Here is a 9,376-nt window from a genome sequence, read left to right on the forward strand (position 1 = left end):
TAGAGCAAGGGAAGAGAGAACATTTAAAATAAAGACACGAAGAAGAGGTGTGTGTGTGTGGAAGTATTAGTTGTTCAGCTGTGTCTGACTCTTTGTTTCCCCATGGACTATAACCCACCAGACTCCTTTGTCCATGGAATTCTCCAAGAAAAAATATTGACTGGGTATCCAGTCCCTTCTTCATGGGATCCTCTTGACCCAGGGATCAAAACTGAGTCTCCTGCATTGCAGGCAGATTCTTTACCATCTGAGCCACCAGAGAAGCCGGAAGAAGAGATAGGTAGTATCAACAATTTCTGTCACAAACTTAAAATTTGACTCAATGATTTAGTTGATATTTTCTCTCATAATTTACTGCACTTATTGGATCTTACCCCAGTAAGACCATAATCTCCTTCTGAGATCAAATCATGTTTTGATGTCCTGGTATTTCCTTCGCACATTAACAAAGACGTGGCCTTCTTAAAAAAGCTCAGTTAACTGTTGGTTGGCTAATTTTCTTGGAATATCACAGTATACTGTGATATTTTGAAGGCTTCAAAATACAAATATAACATGTAAAATATATTTTGAAGACTCCCAACTCCTTATTTATACCTCCAACCCATACACTCTCTAGAAAGTAATTTCTATATACAGTTGGGCATGTATTGAGTGGATCTGGGAGGAAGGTCCCAGCTATATTTATTCATATCTTTTCCTGAAAGCCAGCAGATTACATAAACTCTAGAAAAGTCCACAGCCATAATTCTAGTTGTTTATAATAGACAGTTTCTAATAACTGTTCATTCAAAATATAAATAAAAAACCAAAGCTCTTAGTTTGATCTCATGAAAAGCCAGAGTTAGAAATGACTTCAGCCTTCTGCTTTGTCTCAGAGAGTTTCACATACATTGAACGATTTACTTTTCAGATAGGTAAAGAATTTCAATAGGACACCCTGGAGAGGATGTCGAATCTTTGGTGCCTAGGTGTGTGCTATCTAAGTCGTTTCAGTTTTGTCGGGCTCCTTGCGACCCTATGGACCATAGCCCAGTTAGGTTCCTCTGTGCTAGGCGCCGAGCAACAAAACTGACCCCACTTTCATCTGTTTGAACTGAAACAGCTCATGTACCACCCTGAGAAGAGGCGTGGAGGATGAGAAGACCCCTCACCCCTTCGAACTCATCCCACTTCCCAGCCCTGGGCATTTCCAGTTTTCCAGTCCACTCTAATTCTTACCCTGGTTGGAGAGCCAAGATCTTCTGTTGCAGAGCGGCAGCCAGATACCCGCTGGCTCGCCCCTCCTGCCGCTGTTGTAAAATACCGCACCAGCCACGTGGGGGCGACGTCACCAGGCTTTATGACCTTAGCGCAGTTACAGGCCAATTGAATTATTCGCTCAACTCCGTGGACTCCTTCCAGGGACGCACCGTGAAAACCCTACACATTTACCATCATTACCATCACTTGATGAGGAAAAATAAATGTCTGCTCACACACCTAAACAGAACAGTAGGAGGAGGAGGAGGATGGAGATATGAGGATTCAAAATGCCCAGAAGGTGGCTGAGAAAGGAGGCACTCCTTTCCAAACAGGATCTCCTGAATTAGCAGAATCTAGGTCGCAAAGAGTCAGACTGAGCGACTGAACTGAACTAAACTGAACTGAAAGGGCTGATTGGAAAAGTCCATACATACTTGAGTTTGCTGTCCAATACCAGTGTACTGCCAACAATGCACTCAGATAAAATTGGCATTTTGATGGTTTGCTCACAAACATGTCGTGGTCTCACTCCTCTTTTTCCCTTCCACAACAATTTTGTGATCTAGAAATTCAAGTCTTGGGAAAATGCCCAGAAGTCCTGATCCAAGGCTGCAGGCTTCAAGTTCAGCAGTCACTGGTTGAGCCTATCCTCATTGAGGGATGATGAGTAATAGATGATTTACTTCTATGCTTAGTTTTCAAGACTTAAAGGAATGAATTAGCTCCTTATCTTCAGTTCAGTTCAGTTGCTCAGTCGTGTCTGACTCTTTGCAACCCCGTGGACTGCAATATGCCAGGCCTCCCTGTCCATCACCAACTCCCGGAGTTTACTCAAACTCATATCCATTGAGTCAGTGATGCCATCCAACCATCTCATCCTCTGTTGTCCCCTTCTTCTCCCACCTTCAATCTTTCCCAGCATCAGGGTCTTTTCAAATGAGTCAGTTCTTCATACCAGTTACCCAAAGTATTGAAGTTTCAACTTCAGCATCAGTTCTTCCAATGAAAAATCAGGACTGATTACCTTTAGGATGGACTGGTTGGATCTCCTTGCAGTCCAAGGGACTCTCAAGAGTCTTCTCCAACACCACAGTTCAAAAGCATCAATTCTGCACTCAGCTTTCTTTATAGTCCAACTCTCACATCCATACATGACCACTGGGAAAACCATAGCTTTGACTAGAAGGTTAAGATCCATCATACAGTAGCTCTCTGTACTCCATACAAAGAGGCTTGCCATTTCCCATTCCCACCCTTAGACTCCTGTAGGAACAACTACAGCTATGACTGCCACACGCCCTGATGCTGAGAGCCTTTTTCCCTCGGCAATGTAAAAATTCCAGGTGGCCAACACACAGGTGCTATTTTCTTTCTCCTTTACCACTGTTTTAGTTCAAGTACCACTAACCAAAAGGATCTTGGAATTTAGAAGTTTTCCTAGACTGCTTTACTCTTACGGTTACGTTCAGGCACAGGTAACTCCTGACAGTTACCCAGAAATCCATCCACAGTTCTCTGTTTTTCACTACTATCACCACGTTTTCATTTGTGTGCATGTGTGCCAAGTCTCTTCAGTCGTGTCCGATTCTGTGCATCCCTATGGACTGCAGCCTGCCAGGCTCCTCTGTCCATGGGACTCTCCAGATGAGGATACTAGAGAGGGTTGCCATGCCCTCCTCCAGGAATCTTCCCAACCCAGGGCTCGAACCCACGTCTCATATTTCCTGCATTGGCAGGCAGGCTCTTTAACACTAGTACCACCCAGGAAGCTGTTTTCATTTGTATCTTACTTTAATTACTAATTTAACATTTCAAATACTTATAGCCACAAAATAGCTGCTCAACTTTTAATAAATAAAATTGCTCAGAACTTTGGTTCTTTTGTATAGAACGGACTTTTGGACTCTGTGGGAGAGGGAGAGGGTGGGATGATTTGGGAGAATGACATTGAAACATGTATACTATCATGTAAGAAACGAATCGCCAATCTATGTTTGATACAGGATACAGGAGGCTTGGGGCTGGTGCACGGGGATGATCCAGAGAGATGATATGGGGTGGGAGGGGGGTTCAGGATTGGGAACTCATGTACACCTGTGGCAGATTCATGTCAATGTATGGCAAAACCAATACAGTATTGTAAAGTAAAATAAAGTAAAAATTAAAATTAAAAAATAAAAATATTTTATTTATTAATTTTTTTTGGCTGCACTGGGTCTTCCTTGCTGCTTATAGCTTTCTCTAATTTCAAGGAAGGGGGACTATTCTTCACTGGGGTGCATGAACTTCTTAATGCTGAACTTCCCTTGTTGTGGGGCACAGACTCTAGGTCCGTGAGTTTCAGTAGTTGTGGTGCAGGGGCCTAGCTGCCCTGTGGCATGTGAAATCTTCCTGGACCAGGGATGGAACCCACGTCCCCTGCATTGGAAGGCAGATTCTTAACCACTGGATCACCAGGGAAGTCCTGGTTCTTTTTTTAGTGCAAAGCAACACATTGTTATCTAATGATAATCTATAATTACTGTGAATAGCCTGTTTTTCATTCTTGGAGACACTATACCTGTAATTATTATTTGTTCCCATAGATGATGTCAGAATGAGAGCAGCTTGAGTGTTGCATTGATAGATGCTGTCAGTAAGCATGTATTGAGACATGATGTCTCTCTTGGTTATTGCTGTATTTCCAAAGCTTAACACACAGGATCAGTTACCTAGGTGGTAGTGTAAATATTTGTAGAGTGAATAAATATTGACCTAGATACTTAGGGAGTGCAGAGAGAAGGACACATCATGATATTTTTTTTCTGAGACTTATAGTATTGAGTGAAAGATACACATTACCAGGTGGTATAGTTTGGTGTCAAGTGATTGGGACAAAGAATATATATGGTAATCGGGAGTTCTGTGCCTTGAAATTATCTGGGTAAAAGATAGATGGTGGAAGTGACATCTGAGCTGCTTTGAAAAATATATATCACTTGATCAGAAAGAAGAAAAGTTTGTAACGCTTGGTTGGAAGAACAGAAATTTAAATATGCATCAAAAGCCATATTTATCAGAATGATAGGCTGTTGAAAATATTGGGGGAAGTAAAAGTCGCTCAGTCATGTAAGACTCTTTGTGACCTCATGGCCTATACAGTCCATGGAATTCTCCAGGCCAGAATACTGGAGTGGGTAGCCTTTCCTTTCTCCAGGGGATCTTCCCAACCCAGGAATCAAACTGGGGTCTCCTGCACTGCAGACAGATTCTTTACCATCTGAGCCATCAGGGAAGCCCTCTGTTGGGGGAAATGTATAGAAGTCTAAGTAGAGTAGCTTCTTTGCATAACACAGGAAAGCTGATGTTTAGAGATGGGGGAAATTATATGATTCAATGTTGTTTTGTGAAAGCTACCTGATATCACTGTGCCAGGCGATTTACAGAGCTGAGAAGTTGGTGACAGGGAACACAGAAGCGTGGTGACAATTTCTCTTTTTAGAGCAGTAGAAATAGAACAAAAGGTTGGGATGTGAGGAGATGATAAAGCAGTGTTGATGATTAATTTGGTATAAGGGCAAATCCAGAACAGAATAGAGCTTTCCAGTGTTAAGTCTCTACTTGTTTGAGTGCAGAATAGAAAGCACATCTCTGTTACTGAGACAGTACAAAGCACTTCTAAATATTCCTGTGAAACCATAAGTTAGCAGCTTTGAAAGGAACAGTGTTAAAAGTGCCTGAGAGTTGGGAGGACTCGGTTCTTGCATGGATTCTGATGAGAAATCTATTCAATTCTTATTCTGTTCCTCTCCATGTAAGATGCTCTCCTTCTCATTATCATGTGACCTTGCTAAACTCCCTTATTAATTCTTTGTAATATATTCTTGTGGATCTTTACAAAAAAGATTAATGTGCAAAGAAAGTCAGTTTCTACCTTTCTAAGCCACATGCCTTTCATTTCTTCCCTTTACCTTACAAGTTTACATTAGCTGTAAACTTAAAACGTGGACAGAGTGGGGCAAGCTGATATCCTTGCTCTGTTCTTGACAGTAGACCTCAGATCAAAAGGCACTATAACGATGTTTTCACCCATAAAATGATATAATGAGAAAGCATTCATCACTCAGTATAAAGTTAGAGGACTTTGTAAGGTGTTCCTCTTTAAAGTGAGGAAGTTACCTTCTTATTGTTGGTTTTCTGAAAATTGTTTTCATTAAAGTTTGCTGAATTTTGTCAAGTGTATTTGGGGCATCTTTTGTGATGATCATATGATGTATTTATTTTCTTAATATGGTATTGCACATTAATTGACTTTTTAATGTTGAAACAACCTTTTATTCCTGGGATAACCTCATTTTCTCATGGTGAATGATCTTATATGTTACACTTATATTCATGAACAATAATAGACTGCAGTTTTCTTTTCTTGTGATGTCTTTGTCTGGCTTTGGCATAGGGTAATAATAACCTGAGTTGGGAATAGTTCTCTTGGGGTTTCTGTCATGATTTAAATAAACCTATCTTGAAATTGTACAATATACATGGTAGACACACATGTAGGTATAATATACATCTATAATCTAGTGTAATTTAACTTAATCTCATTTAGTCAATAATCTCTTAACTCATTTCTTGCTTCTACTCTGATCCGCTTACAACATGCATTTCATCATCTCACTGTCTTCAGTATACTCTCATAGCCTGCCATCTTGTAATAAAATATCAATTATTTACTTGCCCCAGAAGGCACCCTTTGACTGAGTTTCTGTCTCTGACCCCCTTTATTTAATTTTGGCCACCCTGTGCAACATGTGTGATCTTAGTCCCCTGATCAGGGATCGAACCCATGCCCCTTGCAGTGAACTGTAGAGTCTTAATTACTGGCCTGCCAGGGAAGTCCTCTGACCCCCTTTTTTTTTTTAAATTTTTTTATTTTTTTTAATTTTTAGTTTTTTATTTTTTAAATTTTAAAATCTTTAATTCTTACATGCATTCCCAAACATGAACCCCCCTCCCACCTCCCTCCCCAGAACATCTTTCTGGGTCATCCCCATGCACCAGCCCCAAGCATGCTGCATCCTGCGTCAGACATAGACTGGCGATTCAATTCACATGATAGTATACATGTTAGAATGTCATTCTCCCAAATCATCCCACCCTCTCCCTCTCCCTCTGAGTCCAAAAGTCCGTTATACACATCTGTGTCTCTTTCCCTGTCTTGCATACAGGGTCGTCATTGCCATCTTCCTAAATTCCATATATATGTGTTAGTATACTGTATTGGTGTTTTTCTTTCTGGCTTACTTCACTCTGTATAATCGGCTCCAGTTTCATCCATCTCATCAGAACTGATTCAAATGAATTCTTTTTAACGGCTGAGTAATACTCCATTGTGTATATGTACCACAGCTTTCTTATCCATTCATCTGCTGATGGACATCTAGGTTGTTTCCATGTCCTGGCTATTATAAACAGTGCTGCAATGAACATTGGGGTACATGTGTCTCTTTCAATTCTGGTTTCCTCGGTGTGTATGCCCAGAAGTGGGATTGCTGGGTCATAAGGTAGTTCTATTTGCAATTTTTTAAGGAATCTCCACACTGTTCTCCATAGTGGCTGTACTAGTTTGCATTCCCACCAACAGTGTAGGAGGGTTCCCTTTTCTCCACACCCTCTCCAGCATTTTTTGCTTGCAGATTTTTGGATCGCAGCCATTCTGACTGGTGTGAAGTGGTACCTCATTGTGGTTTTGATTCGCATTTCTCTAATAATGAGTGATGTTGAGCATCTTTTCATGTGTTTGTTAGCCATCCATATGTCTTCTTTGGAGAAATGTCTATTTAGTTCTTTGGCCCATTTTTTGATTGGGTCGTTTATTTTTCTGGAGTTGAACTGTAAAGACCTATATATAGAAAACTATAAAACACTGATGAAAGAAATCAAAGAGGACACTAATAGATGGAGAAATATACCATGTTCATGGATTGGAAGAATCAATATAGTGAAAATGAGTATACTACCCAAAGCAATTTACAAATTCAATGCAATCCCTATCAAGCTACCAGCCACATTTTTCACAGAACTAGAACAAATAATTTCAAGCTTTGTATGGAAATACAAAAAACCTCGAATAGCCAAAGCAATCTTGAGAAAGAAGAATGGAACTGGAGGAATCAACTTGCCTGATTTCAGGCTCTACTACAAAGCCACAGTCATCAAAACAGTATGGTACTGGCACAAAGACAGACATATAGATCAATGGAACAAAATAGAAAGCCCAGAGATAAATCCACACACATATGGACACCTTATCTTTGACAAAGGAGGCAAGAATATACAATGGAGTAAAGACAATCTCTTTAACAAGTGGTGCTGGGAAAACTGGTCAACCACTTGTAAAAGAATGAAACTAGATCACTTTCTAACACCGCACACAAAAATAAACTCAAAATGGATTAAAGATCTAAATGTAAGATCAGAAACTATAAAACTCCTAGAGGAGAACATAGGCAAAACACTCTCAGACATAAATCACAGCAGGATCCTCTATGATCCACCTCCCAGAATGCTGGAAATAAAAGCAAAAATAAACAAATGGGATCTAATTAAAATTAAAAGCTTCTGCACAACAAAGGAAAATATAAGCAAGGTGAAAAGACAGCCATCTGAATGGGAGAAAATAATAGCAAATGAAGCAACTGACAAACAACTAATCTCAAAAATATACAAGCAACTTATGCAGCTCAACTCCAGAAAAATAAATGACCCCCTTTTAAAAATCATCTTTACCTTGCTCATTCTGCTCTAGCTATTCTAGGCTCCTTGTCTTTTCTCAAATATGCCAAGTTTTTTCCTCGGTCAACACCTTTGTACTTCCCATTCTCCTTGCTCGAAAGTTTTCTCAATCGAATCATTTTATTGGTGGTTCTCTCACTTCTATTACTTTTTCAACCCAGTGCTATTATCTCAGAGAGGACTTACCTGACTATCCTATTTAAATAAACACTTTCCCTAGAGCCAATCTTCATGATACTCTATTCTCTTGCCCATTTTAGTTCATTGCACTTATCACTTCCAACATTATATTAAGTATCTAATTGCAAAATAGTTTTCCGTCTCTCTCTCCTATTTGAATGTGAAATCCATGAAGTTTGGAACTTAATCTGTCTAGTTTGTCACTTTGTTTCAAAGTACCTTATTAAATACCTGAGCCATAACTGTTTCAACAAGTATTTGTTGAACACAGGATTTAATGAAGACACATTCTAGTGATTACTATGAAAAATGCAGGGACTCGTGTGAGAAAATGAGGGGCGTTCTTCAGATTATTTACACCAAGGAATCTCTTGGATGAAATGACATTTCATAGGAAGGAGCTGTTCTGGCAAATAATCAAGTGGTGACTTCTAGACAAAGCTAATAGCATATAAAGTGCCTTAAGGTCAGAAAGAGCTTGAGATGCTTAAGAGAATTTAATGGGACCATTGTACTTGGAGCATAAGAAATAAGGTGGCAAGCAGAATGAATTAACTGTTAGAAAGCGAGTATAAAGAAGATCGTTCAGCTTCTTACATACCAGTTTAAGAGTATGAATATTTTCCTAAGTATTTGAGACGTCTATAAAAAGGTTTTGAAAGTTGATTAATCTGGAAGTCTATTACTTTAGAGATAAAGAAATGTGCTGCCAAGCAGCATCAGGGGACTGCCTTAGTGACCTTGAGGTCTCCATGCTGCCCCTTGGATTTATGGCCATGCCTATCCTTGAAATAATAAGTGAAGCTTGACACTGGATAAACCAGTGAGTCTGATTTGACATTCCAATCATCTGCGGTATCTGAAAGGCCCATGGGAAAAAAGATCGTTTAACAATGGAATAGAGGAACTGAAACCTGATTGCTGGTGGTAGGAGCAAGGAGTAGGGTGGCAGGGCGGGGGAAGTCCAAGAAAGAAAAACCAGATTATCTGGAGGAAAAGTATGAAGTGTCATGGAACCAAGGAATAAAGAATTTTGTAATGCACCTTTTATTATGGCTCAGATAGCAAAGAATCTGCCTGCAATATAGGAGACTCATGTTCAGTCTCTGGGTCAGGAAGATCCCCCGGAGAAGGGAATGGCTACCCACTCCAATATTCTTGCCTGGAGAATCCCACG

The sequence above is a fragment of the Ovis canadensis genome, chromosome 20 (genome assembly GCF_042477335.2).
Source record: "Ovis canadensis isolate MfBH-ARS-UI-01 breed Bighorn chromosome 20, ARS-UI_OviCan_v2, whole genome shotgun sequence".
Lineage (NCBI taxonomy): Eukaryota > Metazoa > Chordata > Mammalia > Artiodactyla > Bovidae > Ovis > Ovis canadensis.